The sequence below is a fragment of the Leuciscus leuciscus genome (assembly GCF_965113295.1).
Source record: "Leuciscus leuciscus genome assembly, chromosome: 7".
Lineage (NCBI taxonomy): Eukaryota > Metazoa > Chordata > Actinopteri > Cypriniformes > Leuciscidae > Leuciscus > Leuciscus leuciscus.
This window is the reverse complement of record NC_138731.1, coordinates 8,973,403-8,993,895: the sequence shown is the minus strand read 5'-3', so window position 1 is coordinate 8,993,895 and position 20,493 is coordinate 8,973,403.

The following is a 20,493-nucleotide window of genomic DNA, read 5'->3' as shown; positions in this document are numbered from 1 at the left end:
TAAGAGGCACGGAACTTACTTTTAGCGCAATCCAATCTGAAGTTAATTCATACATTAATTGTTCGACCGGACATAACTGTTTTATATAGGTTATTTGTGTTTGTGCACGTGATATCAGGAAGGTCTGTTGTATAGGACTAGATGTTGATATCCCTCAATACATACTTGGGGCTCCGATGGAACTCCGTGGGATGGTCAAATGAGTGAGGGCACCCTTTGGGTTATCAAGTGGGCGCCCTCCTTCTTTGGTGTTTCGCTGATATACCCACGACACCTCCAGAGGGTTCAGCAGTGACTCCCAGCGTCCCAGGTTCACTCCCTAGGTGCCAGCTACTCACTTGAAGGCCCAGGCGGAGTCCTTTCTCTTCATCCACAGCCACTGGCTCCCCTTTTCAGCAGCCCTGGAGAGCTCTTTGACTGCCTGCCGATGGGCCTTCCCTCGCACTCCCATCTCCCCGAGTAGCCTGGATGCTGAGGTGGCTACGAACCCTCTGCAACCTACTTCCACTGGACGTATGTTCGCTTTCCAGCCTTGTTGTTGGGCATCGGCTGCAAGTTCAGCGTACCTCAGCCTTTTCCGTTCGTAAGCCTCCTCCACTGCACCTTCCCAGGGCACGGTGAGCTCGATGATGTAAACAGTCTTGAGTGAGGCTGACCACAGAACAAGGTCTGGTCGCTGGTTTGTAGCTGTGATCTCAGCTGGGAAGACGAGTTTCTTGTCCAAGTCTGCCAGCAGCTTCCAGTCCCGTGCTTTGCCCAGCTGGCCAGTGTTTGGTCTTGTGGTGGTGAGGCTGGCTTGACCCTCGCCTTCCCGAACAAATGGTGTCAGCTGCCACCGGGATGACGGGAAAGGAAGGGCATTCACACTTGTCCGTCGACTTTCTAGCACTGCTGCAAGACTCTTTAACACCTGGTTGTGCCGCCAGGTATAACGGCCTTGGGTGAGGCTGGTCTTGCATCCCACTAAGATGTGCTTTAGTGTTGCTGCACCTGGGCATAGAGGGCACGTTGGGTCCTCGGCATACCACTGGCTAAGGTTTGCGGGGGAAGGCAGAACATCGTAGGCAGCCCTGATGGTAAAACTTGCCCTGAATGCCTCCATCTCCCACAACTCCTTCCAGGAGATCTTCCTCTTCTCCACTCCTTTCCATGCCATCCACTGTCCTTGCTTTGCCTGCGCCACAGCTTGGGCACATCTTCCTGCTTCCTCCTCCCGACGTACCTCCTGGACCACCAGCTTGCGTCTCTGAGATGTAGAGGCCTTGCTCCACACAGGTGTACTGGCCCCAAGGCCAAGACCACTCCTCCCCTCCTGCACTCGGCCCACGATGTCCTTGTGTCTGAGTGCTGCCTTTGCCTGCTCAGTAGCAGCCAATGGGGTCCACTTCCTCCCGGTGGCCAAGATGGGGGCAGCTTGGGCCACGAATGGATCACTCGAATCCAGCAGCATCATCTCCAGTCTGACTTTGGCGCACTTGTACTCCTCTATCAGACTGGAGATGGGTAGGTGTAACATCCCTTTGCCGTAGAGCCCAATTCTGCTAAGGCACCTGGGAAGACCAAGCCACTTCCTTATGTATGAGCTGACCAGTCTCTCCAGCTTCTCAACCTTTGAGAGCGGGACTTCATAGAGGGTTAGCGGCCACAGGAGACGTGGAAGTAGTCCATACTGCATGCACCAGAGCTTCAGCTTGCCAGGAAGCATAGTTTTGTCGATGTTCTCCAGGCCGCTGGCTACCTCCCTCCTGAGCTGCTCTACTTGCTCTTTGTCTTTGAGGGAGGCATCATACCAACGACCTAGGCTCTTCACTGGCTTCTCGGAAACCGTTGGAATGGGTTCCTCGCCAATGTGAAATCGGTGGTCTGACAGCTTCCCCTTGATAATGGAGATGCTTCTAGACTTGCTCGGCTTGATCTTCATGCGAGCCCGCTCAATGTTTTCCTGGAGCTTTCTTAGTAGCCGCACGGTGCAAACCTTAGTCGTGGTGAGAGTTGTGAGGTCATCCATGTAGGCTCTGAGCGGTGGCAGCCTCAGCCCTGGTCTTATACGCTGTCCACCAACTGTCCATCGAGAGGCCCGGATGATGACCTCCATGGCCAGGGTGAAGGCCAGCGGTGAGATGGTGCAGCCAGCCATGATTCCCACCTCCAGGTGTTGCCATGCTGTTGTGTACTCTGCTGTTGTCAAGCAGAGTTGGACATCCTCGAAGTAGGCCTTGACAAGGGTTGTGAGAGCTGCTGGGACCCTGAAGTAGTCAAAGGCTGTCCACAAGAGGTTGTGAGGGACTGAGCCAAAGGCGTTCGCAAGATCCAGGAACACCACATGAAGATCAGTTCCCTCCTTTTTGGCGACCTGGATCTGATGCCAGATGACACTAGCGTGTTCTACACAACCGGAGAAGCCTGAGATGCCTGCTTTCTGGATTGACGTGTCAATCAGATTGTTCCTTTGCAGGTATCCTGCCAACCTGTGAGCGACCACGCTGAAGAAGATTTTTCCCTCGACGTTTAGAAGGCTGATCTGGCGGAACTGGCTGATCTCTGATGAGTCCTTTTCCTTGGGGATTAGGATCCCTCCAGCTCTCCGCCAGGACGTTGGTATCTCCTTCTTTTGCCACACAACTCTCATCAGTTTCCAGAGGAGTCGCAGGACATCTGGTGCGTTTTTGTAGAGCCTGTATGGAACTCCGTTGGGACCTGGAGATGATGCGGCCCTTGCTCTGCGCACGGTTTGTTCTACCTCACTCCACCTGGGTAGGCTGATATCCAGTTCGTGCTCTGGTGGATTAACTGGTGGCATGTCAGGAGGGAGCGTAATTTCTTCCTGGTGTCGGTCATCTGTACAGGAATTTTTCAGATGTTCTTCCAGGTCAGCCTTTGAAACTGAGAGACGTCCGCTCTTCTCCTTTGTAAAGAGGCTCTTCACAAATTTGAAGGGATCTTTGTAGAAGCGCGATCTTGTTTGCGCCTTCCTTCTGCGCTTCATTAGAAGGTTTTCAGCTCTCCTCAGTGTTGCAAGCCTGCTCTGAATCTCTTCTTGCAGTAGGTTTATACCTTCCTTCTCCTCCTCTGTGGCCTTTCTCCATTGCTTCTTCAGCTGCCTCCTCTCTTTGACTAGGCGGTCTATTTCTATCTGCCTTCTGGATTTGGTGGGGATTAACGGAGTAGCTCGTTTGCCTTCGACCACTCCAAACCGTTCCACCCCATAGGAATAGAAAAGGTCGCCCATTCTTTCCAACTTCCTCATGGTTGTACCTCTAATCCCCTCCAGTATGTTGCAGAGATCAGTGTTGACCTCCTTCCACAGCATCTTGTCGCAGGCCTTTGGCCACTTGACTAATGGCCTTCGCCCCTGGATTTTCTTCTCTGCTGTTGGTCGTGATGGGTTGGGTTGAGGTTGCTCTCCTGTGCCTTTTTCTTCCTCCTCTAGGACAGGGGTGTTGATGTCCTGCAGACTGTGGTGTGTGTCCTGCTGCTGAACTTCTGTCGACTGACTCGGCCTGCTTCTCAAAAAGTAGCAGTCGATGCGACTTCCCTGTTGACCCTTCCTTAGGCACCCTTTCTTGCCCTGGTGTATTTTCAGGCCTTGGGTGGAAGTTACCTTTGTCCAACCACAAACGCAGTGCTGGAGCTTATGTCCTGCTGTAGCTGTCGAAGCCTCAGGTAAGCTGATCATCAATTTCGTAGTCTTTTCCGTTCCTGTGTTCGTTACCGGGTTATCTGCCGACGAGCCATCTTCCGCCCCCGCTCTCGCTGGCTCAGGGGGTATTTTTTCCTTAGAACTTTTCGTAGCTATGTGTGGGTGGGAACCATACACCTCAAGTGCTGGATCCCGCCACCACGGGTAGCTAGCCCATGGCGGCCCCGTTGGGGTCTGTTCCCTCCTGCCAGCTGTCTTTCCATGCCGTCGCAAGGTCTTTCCCTTGTTGTCAGCTGCCCTTTCACAGCAGTCACTGGTTCACCAGATGATCAGGTCTGTTGTATAGGACTAGATGTTGATATCCCTCAATACATACTTGGGGCTCCGATGGAACTCCGTGGGATGGTCAAATGAGTGAGGGCACCCTTTGGGTTATCAAGTGGGCGCCCTCCTTCTTTGGTGTTTCGCTGATATACCCACGACACCTCCAGAGGGTTCAGCAGTGACTCCCAGCGTCCCAGGTTCACTCCCTAGGTGCCATCTACTCACTTGAAGGCCCAGGCGGAGTCCTTTCTCTTCATCCACAGCCACTGGCTCCCCTTTTCAGCAGCCCTGGAGAGCTCTTTGACTGCCTGCCGATGGGCCTTCCCTCGCACTCCCATCTCCCCGAGTAGCCTGGATGCTGAGGTGGCTACGAACCCTCTGCAACCTACTTCCACTGGACGTATGTTCGCTTTCCAGCCTTGTTGTTGGGCATCGGCTGCAAGTTCAGCGTACCTCAGCCTTTTCCGTTCGTAAGCCTCCTCCACTGCACCTTCCCAGGGCACGGTGAGCTCGATGATGTAAACAGTCTTGAGTGAGGCTGACCACAGAACAAGGTCTGGTCGCTGGTTTGTAGCTGTGATCTCAGCTGGGAAGACGAGTTTCTTGTCCAAGTCTGCCAGCAGCTTCCAGTCCCGTGCTTTGCCCAGCTGGCCAGTGTTTGGTCTTGTGGTGGTGAGGCTGGCTTGACCCTCGCCTTCCCGAACAAATGGTGTCAGCTGCCACCGGGATGACGGGAAAGGAAGGGCATTCACACTTGTCCGTCGACTTTCTAGCACTGCTGCAAGACTCTTTAACACCTGGTTGTGCCGCCAGGTATAACGGCCTTGGGTGAGGCTGGTCTTGCATCCCACTAAGATGTGCTTTAGTGTTGCTGCACCTGGGCATAGAGGGCACGTTGGGTCCTCGGCATACCACTGGCTAAGGTTTGCGGGGGAAGGCAGAACATCGTAGGCAGCCCTGATGGTAAAACTTGCCCTGAATGCCTCCATCTCCCACAACTCCTTCCAGGAGATCTTCCTCTTCTCCACTCCTTTCCATGCCATCCACTGTCCTTGCTTTGCCTGCGCCACAGCTTGGGCACATCTTCCTGCTTCCTCCTCCCGACGTACCTCCTGGACCACCAGCTTGCGTCTCTGAGATGTAGAGGCCTTGCTCCACACAGGTGTACTGGCCCCAAGGCCAAGACCACTCCTCCCCTCCTGCACTCGGCCCACGATGTCCTTGTGTCTGAGTGCTGCCTTTGCCTGCTCAGTAGCAGCCAATGGGGTCCACTTCCTCCCGGTGGCCAAGATGGGGGCAGCTTGGGCCACGAATGGATCACTCGAATCCAGCAGCATCATCTCCAGTCTGACTTTGGCGCACTTGTACTCCTCTATCAGACTGGAGATGGGTAGGTGTAACATCCCTTTGCCGTAGAGCCCAATTCTGCTAAGGCACCTGGGAAGACCAAGCCACTTCCTTATGTATGAGCTGACCAGTCTCTCCAGCTTCTCAACCTTTGAGAGCGGGACTTCATAGAGGGTTAGCGGCCACAGGAGACGTGGAAGTAGTCCATACTGCATGCACCAGAGCTTCAGCTTGCCAGGAAGCATAGTTTTGTCGATGTTCTCCAGGCCGCTGGCTACCTCCCTCCTGAGCTGCTCTACTTGCTCTTTGTCTTTGAGGGAGGCATCATACCAACGACCTAGGCTCTTCACTGGCTTCTCGGAAACCGTTGGAATGGGTTCCTCGCCAATGTGAAATCGGTGGTCTGACAGCTTCCCCTTGATAATGGAGATGCTTCTAGACTTGCTCGGCTTGATCTTCATGCGAGCCCGCTCAATGTTTTCCTGGAGCTTTCTTAGTAGCCGCACGGTGCAAACCTTAGTCGTGGTGAGAGTTGTGAGGTCATCCATGTAGGCTCTGAGCGGTGGCAGCCTCAGCCCTGGTCTTATACGCTGTCCACCAACTGTCCATCGAGAGGCCCGGATGATGACCTCCATGGCCAGGGTGAAGGCCAGCGGTGAGATGGTGCAGCCAGCCATGATTCCCACCTCCAGGTGTTGCCATGCTGTTGTGTACTCTGCTGTTGTCAAGCAGAGTTGGACATCCTCGAAGTAGGCCTTGACAAGGGTTGTGAGAGCTGCTGGGACCCTGAAGTAGTCAAAGGCTGTCCACAAGAGGTTGTGAGGGACTGAGCCAAAGGCGTTCGCAAGATCCAGGAACACCACATGAAGATCAGTTCCCTCCTTTTTGGCGACCTGGATCTGATGCCAGATGACACTAGCGTGTTCTACACAACCGGAGAAGCCTGAGATGCCTGCTTTCTGGATTGACGTGTCAATCAGATTGTTCCTTTGCAGGTATCCTGCCAACCTGTGAGCGACCACGCTGAAGAAGATTTTTCCCTCGACGTTTAGAAGGCTGATCTGGCGGAACTGGCTGATCTCTGATGAGTCCTTTTCCTTGGGGATTAGGATCCCTCCAGCTCTCCGCCAGGACGTTGGTATCTCCTTCTTTTGCCACACAACTCTCATCAGTTTCCAGAGGAGTCGCAGGACATCTGGTGCGTTTTTGTAGAGCCTGTATGGAACTCCGTTGGGACCTGGAGATGATGCGGCCCTTGCTCTGCGCACGGTTTGTTCTACCTCACTCCACCTGGGTAGGCTGATATCCAGTTCGTGCTCTGGTGGATTAACTGGTGGCATGTCAGGAGGGAGCGTAATTTCTTCCTGGTGTCGGTCATCTGTACAGGAATTTTTCAGATGTTCTTCCAGGTCAGCCTTTGAAACTGAGAGACGTCCGCTCTTCTCCTTTGTAAAGAGGCTCTTCACAAATTTGAAGGGATCTTTGTAGAAGCGCGATCTTGTTTGCGCCTTCCTTCTGCGCTTCATTAGAAGGTTTTCAGCTCTCCTCAGTGTTGCAAGCCTGCTCTGAATCTCTTCTTGCAGTAGGTTTATACCTTCCTTCTCCTCCTCTGTGGCCTTTCTCCATTGCTTCTTCAGCTGCCTCCTCTCTTTGACTAGGCGGTCTATTTCTATCTGCCTTCTGGATTTGGTGGGGATTAACGGAGTAGCTCGTTTGCCTTCGACCACTCCAAACCGTTCCACCCCATAGGAATAGAAAAGGTCGCCCATTCTTTCCAACTTCCTCATGGTTGTACCTCTAATCCCCTCCAGTATGTTGCAGAGATCAGTGTTGACCTCCTTCCACAGCATCTTGTCGCAGGCCTTTGGCCACTTGACTAATGGCCTTCGCCCCTGGATTTTCTTCTCTGCTGTTGGTCGTGATGGGTTGGGTTGAGGTTGCTCTCCTGTGCCTTTTTCTTCCTCCTCTAGGACAGGGGTGTTGATGTCCTGCAGACTGTGGTGTGTGTCCTGCTGCTGAACTTCTGTCGACTGACTCGGCCTGCTTCTCAAAAAGTAGCAGTCGATGCGACTTCCCTGTTGACCCTTCCTTAGGCACCCTTTCTTGCCCTGGTGTATTTTCAGGCCTTGGGTGGAAGTTACCTTTGTCCAACCACAAAAGCAATGTAAATGTAAAACACACACGTTTCTTCAACTTATTAAAATATCTTACTCTATTGCAACTATCTGTTTCTGCTTCTTTATCATATTTATAGTGTGTGATTTATAAAATACCTTATATCCTACATCACATATTTTGATTTTGGACGTCTGGTCACTTTATATCTTATATCAGAATATTATATTACTGTTAAGCCTACTATGAATATTAAAATACGCCGAACCATGTGTCCTGTATAATAGCTACATGAATGACCTTTGCAGCAAAAATACCCGCGTGAAAATCAATTCGGTATTCAGTGAGATATGATTAATTAAATCCGCTGACAGCTCATTGCACCTGCCATACAGATTACACTGAGTGGAGCGGGTGACCGGTCTAAGATGGCGGCCTCACGGCTCGCCCGCGCCAGTAGGCAGTAGCGGTCGATAGGGCGTCTATCTATATGATGTCTATGACATAATTAACACCACATCATAAACAGTTACAAAATGTGATAGTTACAACAATCAGCAAAGATCCCCCTGTAGGTTAACAAGATCATCGAGAACACATAATCAACACGTCATCATCAAACAGTATCAAATTATAATTCTAAACAGTTACAACAATCAGCAAGGCTCCATAGCCACCGAATACATAGTAGAACAAACACGTCATTCAAAACAGTAACAAAATATCACTATAACATTACATTAAATCAGTGGTTCTCAAACTTTTTTGGTCATTCCCCACTTTAGACAAGGGGGAATTTTAAAGCCCCACCTACCCCCAATCGCCCCAACACAATGCTAATGAAATGCGCAACAAGCTTAACATGTTCCAATTAGTATAAGAGTAACAAGTTGTATCTAAAATACAAACTATATACATAAAATAACAGTGCAGCTGTGTCATCATAACTTGCATGAAATAAAAAAAAAATAGAGAAATTAAAAGTGCAGCTGTGTCAACATTTTTACTAAATTTCAAAAATAGAAAAGATATAAAAGTGCCACTTTGCAATTTTGCATTGCACAATTCTCAAAGCGGGGTTGCAGGCTTGATACTGCCACTCTCAAGTCATGCTCAATGTTCAGCTGAGATCTGTACTTCGTTTTCAGTGAAGCAACAGCTGAAAAGCCCATCTCACAGAGATATGATGTGGCAAAGGGAAGAAGAATGCACACAGCTCTCTGCCCGATGAGTGGATACTCCCTCTCCACTCCAAACCAGAATTCACTAAGATTCTGAGCTTTAAACCTGAGCCTCAGGGTGGAGTCAGATGTCAGATCAATAAACTGGTCCTCCTCAGCAGACCCAAAATCAGCAGGTGCTGCAGACAGAATATAAATAAATAGGCTTACTTTATTTGTCATTGCATAATAAACACAAAGAAATCTGTTTGACAACAGTCTATTCCAGTTAGTAAGTAGCATAACATTAATAAAATGTATGTATAATATATGAGTATAATATTCAATAAAATGTCAAAATACCAACCTGCTGCATTGAATGGATCCATAACCCAGGCAAACTGAGCACTGTTGTTCGGGAAGTATTTTTGAAACTATTCTTTGAGGGAAGAGATGTGCTGCTTAATACAAGGGATAACTGTGGTGGCTCCAGAATCAGTGTTTTCAGCAACTTCACTCAGGTTCTCAAAGACATCTATGTTTTGCTGATCGAGGCGCCTGCCCCATACCTCAAGCTTTCGGCTGAATGCATTGATCTTATCTGCCAGGTGAGGTATGTGCTTGTCTTTGCCTTGAAGCTGAAGATTGAATTCATTCAGCTTGCCAAACATATCGCTGAGGTAGGCCAGTTTAAACAGAAATTCTTCATTACTGAACTTGCTTGCAGCCTCATACATGCGCTCCTCCTCCAAGAACATCCGAATCTCTGCCCTGAGCTCAAAGACGCGCGACAGCACTTTGCCGCGGGAGAGCCACCTTGCTTAGCTGTGAAACAGCACAGATGTGTGATCAGCTCCCATTTCCTCACAAAGTGCGGAGAACAGTCGCGCTTTCAGGGGTCGGGTTTTGATAACATTTACCACGCTCACTACTTCTGTCAAAACCTCATTTAATTCAGGGCTGAGCTGCCTTGACGCGAGCGCTTCCCTGTGAATGACACAGTGCGTCCAGTGCGCATCTGGCGCAACCCTCTTTATTAGTGCCTGCAGCCCGTTTCTTGACCCTGCCATGGTCTGTGCGCCATCAGAGCAAAAGCCCACACAGTTTTCCCATTTAAGGCCGTGTTCTTTGAGGTAACTGTCCATGATCTTAAACAGCTCATCAGCTGTGGCTCTATTTTTTATGTATTTGCAAAACAGCAAACCCTCGCACAGTGACTCGCCATTCACAAAGCGGACGTACGAGATGACAAGCAGTCTTTATTGCTGTCAGTAGCTTCGTCCACTTGTAATGCAAAATGACTGTCTTTTAATTTTTCTATGAGTTGTTCCTCAAGATCACTTGAAATGTTGCATATACGTCTTGCAACTGTGTCGTTTGACAGGGGAATAGCTTTTAATTTTGCTGCGCTTGTCTCGTCGAGCATAATTGACACCATGTCTAGCGCAGCGGGGAGAATGAGCTGCTCTGCGATTGTGTGTGGTTTTTTTGGATTGTGCAATTCTGTATGCCACTCTATATGACGCCATCTGTGCTTTACTGTTTACTGATGCAGCTTTTACCATGCGAGTCTCCTGTTGACGGTATTCTGCAAGTTTTCTTTGAAAGAAATCAAGTGGCTTATTGACGTGACTGGGGTGTGTGGTCTCTAGGTGTCGTCTTAATTTGTTGGGTCTCATACTATCTGCTGCTAGCGGTTTAAGACACAGAACACACATCGGTCACGAGGAGAGACCGATGTGTGTTCTGTGTCTTAAACCGCTAGCAGCAGATAGTATGAGTCGCACCCGCGCCCAATCCATTTTTTTCATAGAGGTCGCAATGAGTTCAAAACGGCAAAAGTCTTCACTCGATCCTTTTTCACGAAAAAGTCAAGCGCTGTAAGTAAGTTGTCATGTGGTATCCGAATTGTGTTGCACAATGATGAATAACTCTGCCTATTTCTCTTGTTGAATAATTAACAAGTTTTGTTGTAAATTGAAAATATTCACTACCCGCACAAACGTGCATTTATTTGCAATCTTTTTTTATTCGTAATGTCTTATTTTCACAGATGTTATCAAAGCCCTTCAAATTAGAATAAACATGGTGATTGTTAGCCTAACCCCTCATTTACACTGCATACGTGTGCGGTGCATTAGGCCTACGTCTGCGCCAAGGTTTTATTCCGTCCTCCACGCGGTGCCAACTCACACCAGGGGCCTGTACCATGAAGGTAGCTGAACAAACTCGGGGTTACAGGATTGGTTTTGAGTTGACAAATGCGTGCACATAAAAGAGTGACGTCGGCGCTGAACAACCAATCGCGGGTAGAGCGAGAGCGATATATTTTTCCGCGGAGGAGCAAGAGATAATCATTCATAATTATGATGAATTTAAATATGTATTCAAGCTCAAACCAATACGGTCTCTGCTGCCAAAGCAAGAGAAGACTGTTGGAGAAAGATTGCTGATTGTTAATGTGTAAGTTAAACAAATACGTTCTATATTTATGTAAAATTATGTATATATATATATATATATATATATATATATATATATATATATGTGTGTAGCCTATATGTGTAATATAGCCTATAGCCTATTTTTATAATATATATAAAAAATGTGCATGTATGTAAGAAAGATTAATATTCATTGATTTTTAGATTTTTTGATGCAACCCCAAATCCAAATGTTCTTGGCAGCAGATAAAGACAAAATATACAAATATAATTCAAAGTGGTGATATTTACAACAACCTTTTATTACTTTTGTGAACATTTTATCACAAACACTTTTTTGCTGCAAACAGAAATAAAGAGTTAAATTCAGAAAACCAGAATACACTGTGGCGGAGGAGTTGGCTCTGAGTAGGTAATAAGGGACGGCCGATTATGGATGTGATTACAGGTGTTGTACAATCTGACCCTGGTGCTGGCTCCTCTAAGCAAGTAAGTATGTGCAATACATTACTACTTTTTTAAAGTTTTAAATATGGCTGACTGTATGTTCTGCAGTAGAGTGAAATACAGTGTCCCTGTTGAAGCCAGCACACATACACACAGTCTATTATTTATTAGGGTGGAGGAAATGATGAAGACACTCTGTCTGTGTGTTCTCAGACAGTTGCTGATGTGAATGCACTGGGCTTTTTATTATGGCAAACATTTGAATGTGTGGCATAAAAAAGGGACTGGCCCTTACACATCTCTTTTATTGTAGGATTTTCACAACCTGCCCCAGAAACTGAGGCCTCTACCTCAATGGCCTTCAGAAGAAATGTGTAAGGATTTAAAACCCTTGACATAAATTACAGTCAGTCCTGTGTTTGTAGGAAGTCAAGGAACTTTTTGTGATTTGATGAGCCTCCAGAAAACTTGTAATGATCATGTTTGTGGTGGAATTATGTTTCAGGTGGAAACAGACTCAGTCAGGGCCCTGTGCAAAAGGAGTCTTGAACTAGACTGCACACTAAAGGAGACTTGAACTAGACTGCACACTAAAGGAGTCTTGAACTAGACTGCACACTAAAGGAGACTTGAACTAGACTGCACACTAAAGGAGTCTCGAACTAGACTGCACAATAAAGGAGACTTGAACTAGACTGTTCACTAAAGGAGCTGGACTGTGAGCTGAGGAGGCTAAAAAAACAGCTGGATAAAACTGATCTCAGTTTGTGAACTTATTTAACCAAGTAACACATTAGTATGAATATTTATTAATGCAACTTTGTCTTGCTCTCTTTCTCCCTCCCATCCCACAAAACCAATAAAACAGTTTGAGACCTATCTGCAGTTTCAATGTGCTTTTATTAAGTGTAATATTGTATGGTGACTGCATCTACATCTGCTCCAGCTGGGTGGCCCGCTCTGGTGACTCTGAAGCGCCGAACAGTTGAAATGTGTCTTTAGGATGTCAAAGGTCATCTCTATCTTCACTCTGGTTTTACTGAGGGCCACATTGAAGTCTGAGGGTCATGATATTATTATTAATAATATTAATTATTATTAATACAGCGCCAACCAACGCGCGAAAGCACAATTTGAATCTGGCAGTGATGTCACGTGACTGAACATTCTAAATCCCATATGTGGGACCGTACTCTCAGGGGCACAGAAATAAAAATCCTATATATGGGACCAAACCGGATACCGCTCAAAAGGTTAAACATTTAATTTGTAACCATGAATACAAAAATGAAACTGAGATGACGTGTTGAACACACACACACACCGCGCAGTCACTCTCTAGTCAAGTGTGCGGTCTTGCTCCAGATTCCGGAAGATTTGATCTCACGTTACCATATAAGGCATAAAAAGGAAAATTTCCTCCCGTTTGGCGCGCCCCACCTGTCACGTCTCTATTCCCCACCAGTGGGGCACGCCCCACAGTTTGAGAAACGCTGCTGTACAGTATCTTGTATTTCTATTATCTTTCTAATTGTTCATGGAATACCACTGGGATTATACATAAAAGTTGTAATTAATTCCTTGTGGTTAGAGTAATATTTCAATATCACCTCTTCAAAATTTTGCTGTTGTTGATCCTCTCTTGGTTTAAGTTGTTCTTATATTATCATAAACCCTTTAACTGATTGTTTTGTCAAGTATTTTTTACTTTACTATATTTTCTTTTAGTGAAGTGACGTAAAAGTTTAAGTAAAACAAATGTGTGTGTTTGAATACAATTTTTTCAAATGTTTTCAGTCATGACTACTTTGGGTAAACAAAATATTTAAGCAATTGAACATGTTATTTAATATTTATTCATTGCATTATGTAATTGGTTAACACACATAACTATAACTGTTAGTGGTTTGTTACATAATCAATCCTTGTCATGTTTACCAATGTGAACAGTGCCAAAGATGGTACCCAATGTATGCTGCACTGGACTATCACCAGACAAGCTACCTGGAAAAGATGCCCAATGGTTGTGCCCACTGTGTCCCTTAAAAATTGGAACATCATTAAAGAATATCTGCTGAAACTTCTGCTTTATTGTCCTTGTTGCAATATGGATTACCACTGTATATCTGTATTTTGGGAATTACAGTTAAAGACCCAAGGACCAGATATGATTTATTAAGACCAGGCGTTAGAAGTGCAGTCAATTTAAGACAAGAGTCAGAATTATAATAAATTAAAGGAAATTTTACTGAAGATAGTTTGCAGTTCCCTTTCGTTGTCACTCCGAGTTACGTCGGATGACGACGAATGGGGTTTCGCTTAGAAAGCCTATCATCTTCGAGTATATAAAACGAGCCAATGGCAAAGAAATGCCATGGGTCTGCGGAATTTGCATAGCGTAACTCCGCCCCACCCTAGGGGTATATAAGGAAGTACGCCGCAACATGCAGATATGTTTTCGCTTCGGAGCCAAGTTCAGCACTTCACTCCACAGCCAATTCCTAAGTATATCTCTACCTCTTCGAGACGAGCCTCTCTCCAGGTGTTGGTGTGACAGCGAGTTCCAGCGAGTGCACATTCCCTGCTTATCTGTGCAGTGATTTGCCAGAGTTTGTGTGTTCATCTCCCTGGTCGCTTCAACACTTGTGGAGAAAAACTCCTTTCTAAAAGAGCTTGCACGCGGCACGTCTTTTTAAAGATGCCTCGCCCGTGCACTTCTGGTTGCGGTCTTCTCATTTCTGACTCTGATGGGCACAATCGCTGTCTTGTGTGTCTGGGTATCGAGCACGCTAAGGCAGCGTTTGTGGATGAGTCATGTTCCCACTGCGGGAACATGCCCATCGCACGGTTGCGGTCGAGACTCAATGATCTTCGTGTGAGAGTCCCCTCTCCCGCACCCCGATCTACGAGCTCCGAGAGAGCTGGTACTTCGGCTGGCGGCCAGGGTGACCTGAGGGTTACGGTGTGGAACAAAGCGCCGACTATTCCACGCTCCACACCGTCCTCTAGCGCTGTGCAACCCGCGAGCCGTCCGAATGAGCCCGCGGTACAGTCCTCTGACTTGCCGCGGGTCTCATTCGGCGCTCCAGAGGAAGATTCGATGTCGATCGCTGCATCACAAGGTGGGCAGGAGTCCTCGGGAGAGGAAGATTCGGCTGTGCTGCCACCTTCGGGTGTCCCAGCATTGCCCGAGTCTGATTCCGAGCTGACGGCCATGCTTTCCCGGGCAGCCACGGCCACTGGTCTCGAGTGGTCCCCGCCACCCGGTCCAGTGCGCTCGCGGCTGGACGATTGGTTTTTGGGTGCGGCCGCTGATCCCCGTCAGCGCCCAACCCCAATACCTTTCTTCTCGGATGTGCATGAGGAGGTCTCGAGGTCCTGGAAGGCACCCCTGTCTTCCCGTGATCGCTCGGCGACCTCCTCCGCCTTTCCTCCTCTCGACCAGGCGGCTGCCAAAGGGTACACTGGGGTTCCCCAGGTTGAACGCTCTGTAGCCATGCAACTATGTCCCCAGAGTGCTTCTTCCCGCGGCGACCCAAAGCACCCCTCCAAGGCCTGTAGGTTCTCCTCCACCCTTGTGGCGAAGGCCTATAGAGCTGCGGGGCAGGCAGCCTCCTTACTGCATGCCATGGCGACACTCCAGGTCTACCAGGCCCAGATGTTGCGTGACATGCACGAGGGGAGGACTGACCCAGGGCTCTTTGATGAGCTGCGTGCCGCCACCGACCTCGCTCTCCGGGCGACGAAGGTGACCGCACGCTCCCTGGGTCAGGTGATGTCCACCTGTGTGGTCCAGGAGAGACACCTGTGGCTCAACCTGGCTGATATGCGGGAGGCCGAGCGGACCCGGTTCCTCGACACCCCCATATCCCAGGCTGGCCTCTTCGCTGGGGCAGTCGAGGACTTTGCCCAGCAGTTCTCGGCTGCCCAGAAGCAGACTGAGGCTCTCAAACATGTCCTGCCCCGACGGCCCGCTGCTGCCCCCCAGCCGTCGGCACAGGCGCCTCAGCCCGCTCGCCGCCGTGGACGCCCTCCTGCGGTTCCCCTCCCTCCCGGACGGCCCCAGCAGCAGCCTCCATCCGGGCCGCCTCGTGGAGGAAGCCGCAGGAAGGCGTCACAGCCCCCTCCAGCCCCGCACCCCGCTAAACGCCAGGCCAAGCGGCGCTCCTGAGACGGGCTGCTCAGAGATGGCTTCCAGTTCTGTGCAGGAGACGGTAGCAGGGCCGCTCCTTCCCCCGGTGGAGGGCCGGGGGAGAATCTTTGGTTTTCCCATCCCCGCTCCTCGTCCCTCGACGGGCAGCACCCTAATGTGGTTAAAGACAGAACTGACATACCCATCTCTGAGCACACAGAGTTCTCGGATGACAGTGCGCGCCGCTCATGGGCCCCGCCACTCTCATCCCCCTCTGTCGCCAGACCCCTGCCAGAACATGCCCCCGTGGGACGCTGGTCCTCCCCTGGCATCCTCTGGCAGGACGTGGCTAATGACCGTGCCCCCGCATCGGGCCGCTTTGCCACCCACGCCTGGGCCGGTCATTCCGCCTCGCTGCACCACCGAGGGTACGTCTGTGGTCCGCATGACCCCGCTGGTACAGTTTCTGGGAGCCTGGTTAGAGCTCCCCAGACTGTCCCGCTGGGTCGCGAGGACCATCAGGCTCGGCTACGCGATTCAGTTCGCGCGATCTCCTCCCCGTTTCAGGGGAGTCCGCTTCACAATGGTCGGTGGCAATGCCCCTGTCATGAGAGCGGAGGTCGCCACCCTACTGGATCGAGATTGTCCCTCCAGCCGAAATGAGGCCCGGCTTCTACAGCCCTAACTTCATTGTACCGAAGAAAACCGGTGGGTTACGACCAATCCTGGACCTGCGCGTCTTGAACCTTCACAGGATGCCGTTCAAGATGCTCACGGCCAAACGCATTTTCGAATGCGTGCGGGCCGCAGGATTGGTTTGCAGCGATCGACCTGAAGGACGCCTACTTCCATGTCTCCATTCTTCCTCGACACAGACCGTTCTTACGGTTTGCTTTCGAGGGGCAGGCATACCAGTACGCGGTTCTCCCTTTCGGGCTAGCCCTGTCTCCTCGCGTCTTTACGAAGGTCGTCGAGGCACCCCTTGTTCCCCTTCGGGAACACGGGGTTCGCATCCTGAACTATCTCGACGACTGGCTGATCCTAGCTCACTCTCGAGACCAGGTTTGCGAACACAGGGACCTAGTGCTCCGGCACCTAGCTCGTCTGGGCCTTCGGGTCAACTGGGAGAAGAGCAAACTTTGCCCCGTGCAGAGGATCTCTTTTCTCAGTATGGATATCGACTCGGTCGCCATGTGCGCGCAGCTTACGAGCGAGCGCGCGCAGTCACTGCTGACTTGCCTTCGTCAATTCGAGGGCAAGAGTGCGGTTCCACTGAAACTCTTTCAGAGGCTCCTGGGGCATATGGCATCCGCAGCCGCAGTAACGCCGCTCGGATTGCTTCATATGAGACCGCTTCAGCTTTGGCTTCGCGATCGAGTCCCGAGGTGGGCATGGCAACACGGCACGCTCCGAGTCCCAGTGACTCCGACCTGCCGTCAGACCTTCACCCCGTGGTTGAACCTCAGTTTTCTTCGGGCTGGTGTGCCCTTAGAACGAGCTTCCAGGTATGTTGTGGTATCAACAGATGCCTCCACCACGGGCTGGGGCGCCATGTGCAATGGACATGCTGCCGCGGGCTCCTGGACAGGTCCCCAACGCCTTTGGCATGTCAATTGCCTCGAGTTGCTGGCTGTACGCCTTGCCCTGCACCGCTTCCGGGCGTTGCTCAGGGGTCAACACGTACTAGTCCGATCAGACAATACCGCCACAGTAGCGTACATCAACCGTCAAGGTGGTCTACGCTCCCGCCGTATGTCGCAACTCGCCTGCCACCTCCTCATATGGAGTCAGAAGCATCTGAGGTCGCTTCGAGCCATTTATATCCCGGGAGAGCTGAACCGTGCGGCCGACGAGCTGTCTCGGTTTCAGCCTCTCGCTGGAGAATGGAGACTCCATCCCCAGTCGGTCCAGCTGATTTGGGATCAGTTTGGGGAAGCTCAGATAGATCTGTTTGCCTCCCACGACTCGTCCCATTGCGACCTGTTCTATTCCCTGACCGAGGGCACGCTCGGCACGGATGCACTGGCGCACAGCTGGCCGCGGGGCCTACGCAAGTATGCGTTTCCCCCAGTGAGCCTTCTTGCGCAGACTTTGCGCAAGATCAGGGAGGACGAGGAGCAGGTGATTTTGGTTGCCCCGTATTGGCCCAACCGCACCTGGTTCCCAGAACTAGTACTCCTCGCGACAGCACCTCCCTGGCCTATTCCTCTGAGGAAGGACCTGCTTTCTCAGGGACGGGGCACCCTGTGGCACCCTCATCCCGATCTTTGGAACCTCCACGTGTGGCTCCTGGACGGGACGAGGTAGGTTTGAGTACCCTACCACCAGCGGTGGTGGCTACCATCACTTCCGCTAGACCATCGTCCACGAGACATGTGGAACCTCTTCGTCAACTGGTGTTCTTCTAAACATCAAGAACCCACGAAATGCTCGATCAGTGTCGTGCTTTCCTTCCTGCAAGAAGGGTTGGAGTGAAGGCTGTCTCCCTCCACCCTGAAAGTGTATGTTGCCGCCATTGCCGCACATCACGACGCAGTTGAAGGTAAGTCTCTAGGAAAGCACGACCTGATCATCAGGTTCCTGAGAGGAATCCTCCTCGTCCTCCCCTTGTGCCCTCTTGGGACCTTCTCAGTGGTTTTAACTGCCCTGCAGAGTGCTCCCTTTGAGCCTCTGCAATCAGTGGAGCTTAAGTTCCTGTCTATGAAGACAGCGCTCCTGGTTGCATTGGCCTCCATCAAGAGGGTAGGGGACCTGCACGCATTTTCGGTTGACAAAGCGTGCCTGGAGTTCGGGCCAGCTAATTCTCACGTGATCCTGAGACCCCGGCCTGAATATATGCCCAAGGTTCCCACCACACCCTTTCGAGACCAGGTGGTGAACCTGCAAGCGCTGCCCTTGGAGGAGGCAGACCCAGCCTTGGCACTGCTCTGTCCAGTACGCGCCCTCCGTGCTTACGTAGACAGAACGCAGTGTTTCAGGACCTCTGACCAGCTCTTTGTCTGTCATGGTGGGAAGCTGAAGGGAAAGGCTCTCTCCAAGCAAAGGTTGTCTCACTGGATAGTGGACGCCATTGCTTTGGCTTACCAGCAACAAGGTCGACCATGCCCCCTTGGTGTGACGGCCCACTCCACCCGGAGTGTGTCATCCTCTTGGGCTCTAGCGCATGGCGCCTCGCTAACAGACATTTGCAGAGATGCAGGCTGGGCGACACCTAACACATTCGCGAGATTCTACAATCTCAGAGTGGAGCCAGTTTCTTCTCATGTACTCGCTTCAACTAGCCGGTAATAGATTCTGCTCAGGTGTCTTCGCTTGCTCGCCATTCCTCTCCACGGACGGGATACGTGCGATATTTCCTCAGGTGAGCCTCATAAGCCCTGAGTCTCCTCCAGCACTGACGCTGTCAACGCCAGAGTTTGCCACCGGCAGCTTTCGCACTTGGCTAGGTGCCTCCATGTGCATGGTTCCCCCTCTGGGCGACCCCCACATGTGTATTTCCACTGTAAGCCTCTTTGAGTGTGTGTCTTTCCCTCGGCAAGCCACCTTGCCACCCCTGGGGTTGAAATATTCCACCTGCGGCTGGACACCCCAGTGATACTCCATATGCAGCCCTCCGGGGTCATATGTGTATTCCAAGTCCCCCCCTTCGGGTTGGGCATGATTGCATATTTTCACTGAGATATGCTTCCCAGTGTACCTTGGTTTAATCCTGTGTTAAGTAGGAGTCCTTCGTCCGTGCCAGTCTCACGACAGGGAGCTCACACTTACGCAGGGCACTGGAAGACAGTCGGGAGGTGGTGAGATTACACTGGGAACCCTATTTGTCGTCATCCGACGTAACTCGGAGTGACAACGAAAGGGAACGTCTCGGTTACGTATGTAACCCTCGTTCCCTGAGTAGGGAACGGAGACGTTACGTCTCCCTGCCACTTCCGCTGTACCGCTGGAACGCCTGAGTTCAGTCTCGGCTCCTCAGCGAAGACATATCTGCATGTTGCGGCGTGCTTCCTTATATACCCCTAGGGTGGGGCGGAGTTACGCTATGCAAATTCCGCAGACCCATGGCATTTCTTTGCCATTGGCTCGTTTTATATACTCGAAGATGATAGGCTTTCTAAGCGAAACCCCATTCGTCGTCATCCGACGTAACGCCTCCGTTCCCTACTCAGGGAACGAGGGTTACATATGTAACCGAGACGTTTCATCAGGCAGAAGTCAGCTTCAAGAATCACAAGGAGTGATTACTCAAGTGATCAAAAGCAGGCCGCTTCCCCTTACATTTACAAAAATCACAGCAATTATACCCTTCACCAAGGTCTAAGCTTTGTCATTGCTTCAAGTTGAATGATTCTGATTGGCTAATAAATAATCACACATTTTCTACACATAGATAGACTGAAGCATATCGCCATCAATTATGCGGCTGACATTCGGACCCTGAATTTAGGCACGTCGTGACCTTCCACACTTGTAGTGATTGTAATGAATAGTAATTGGACCAATTTTTGAGTCTCTAGGACCAACTCTATTGCGCCACCACCAGTTAAAAAATTCAACATTAAAAGGATTATAGCTTTTGAACCCTTTGATCTAGATGTGAATATAAATAGATGTAAAATGAAACTTAGTACACTTGATTCCACTCATTATGGTAATCACAATCAATATCTTACATTAAGACTCTGCCCATTACAGTAGTGGCCATTTTGAAAAGTACAGTGTTAATTTTTTTGTGCTACTCCTCATTCAAATTTTGTTCAATTTTTACAAAAATTGGCTCAGATGATCTTTGGACCGAACCACACAGAATGAATTGTGAATGTGAGAAAATAATTATTTTCTGGTCCTGTTTGAATTTTGCCATGAATGTGAACATATGTTGTC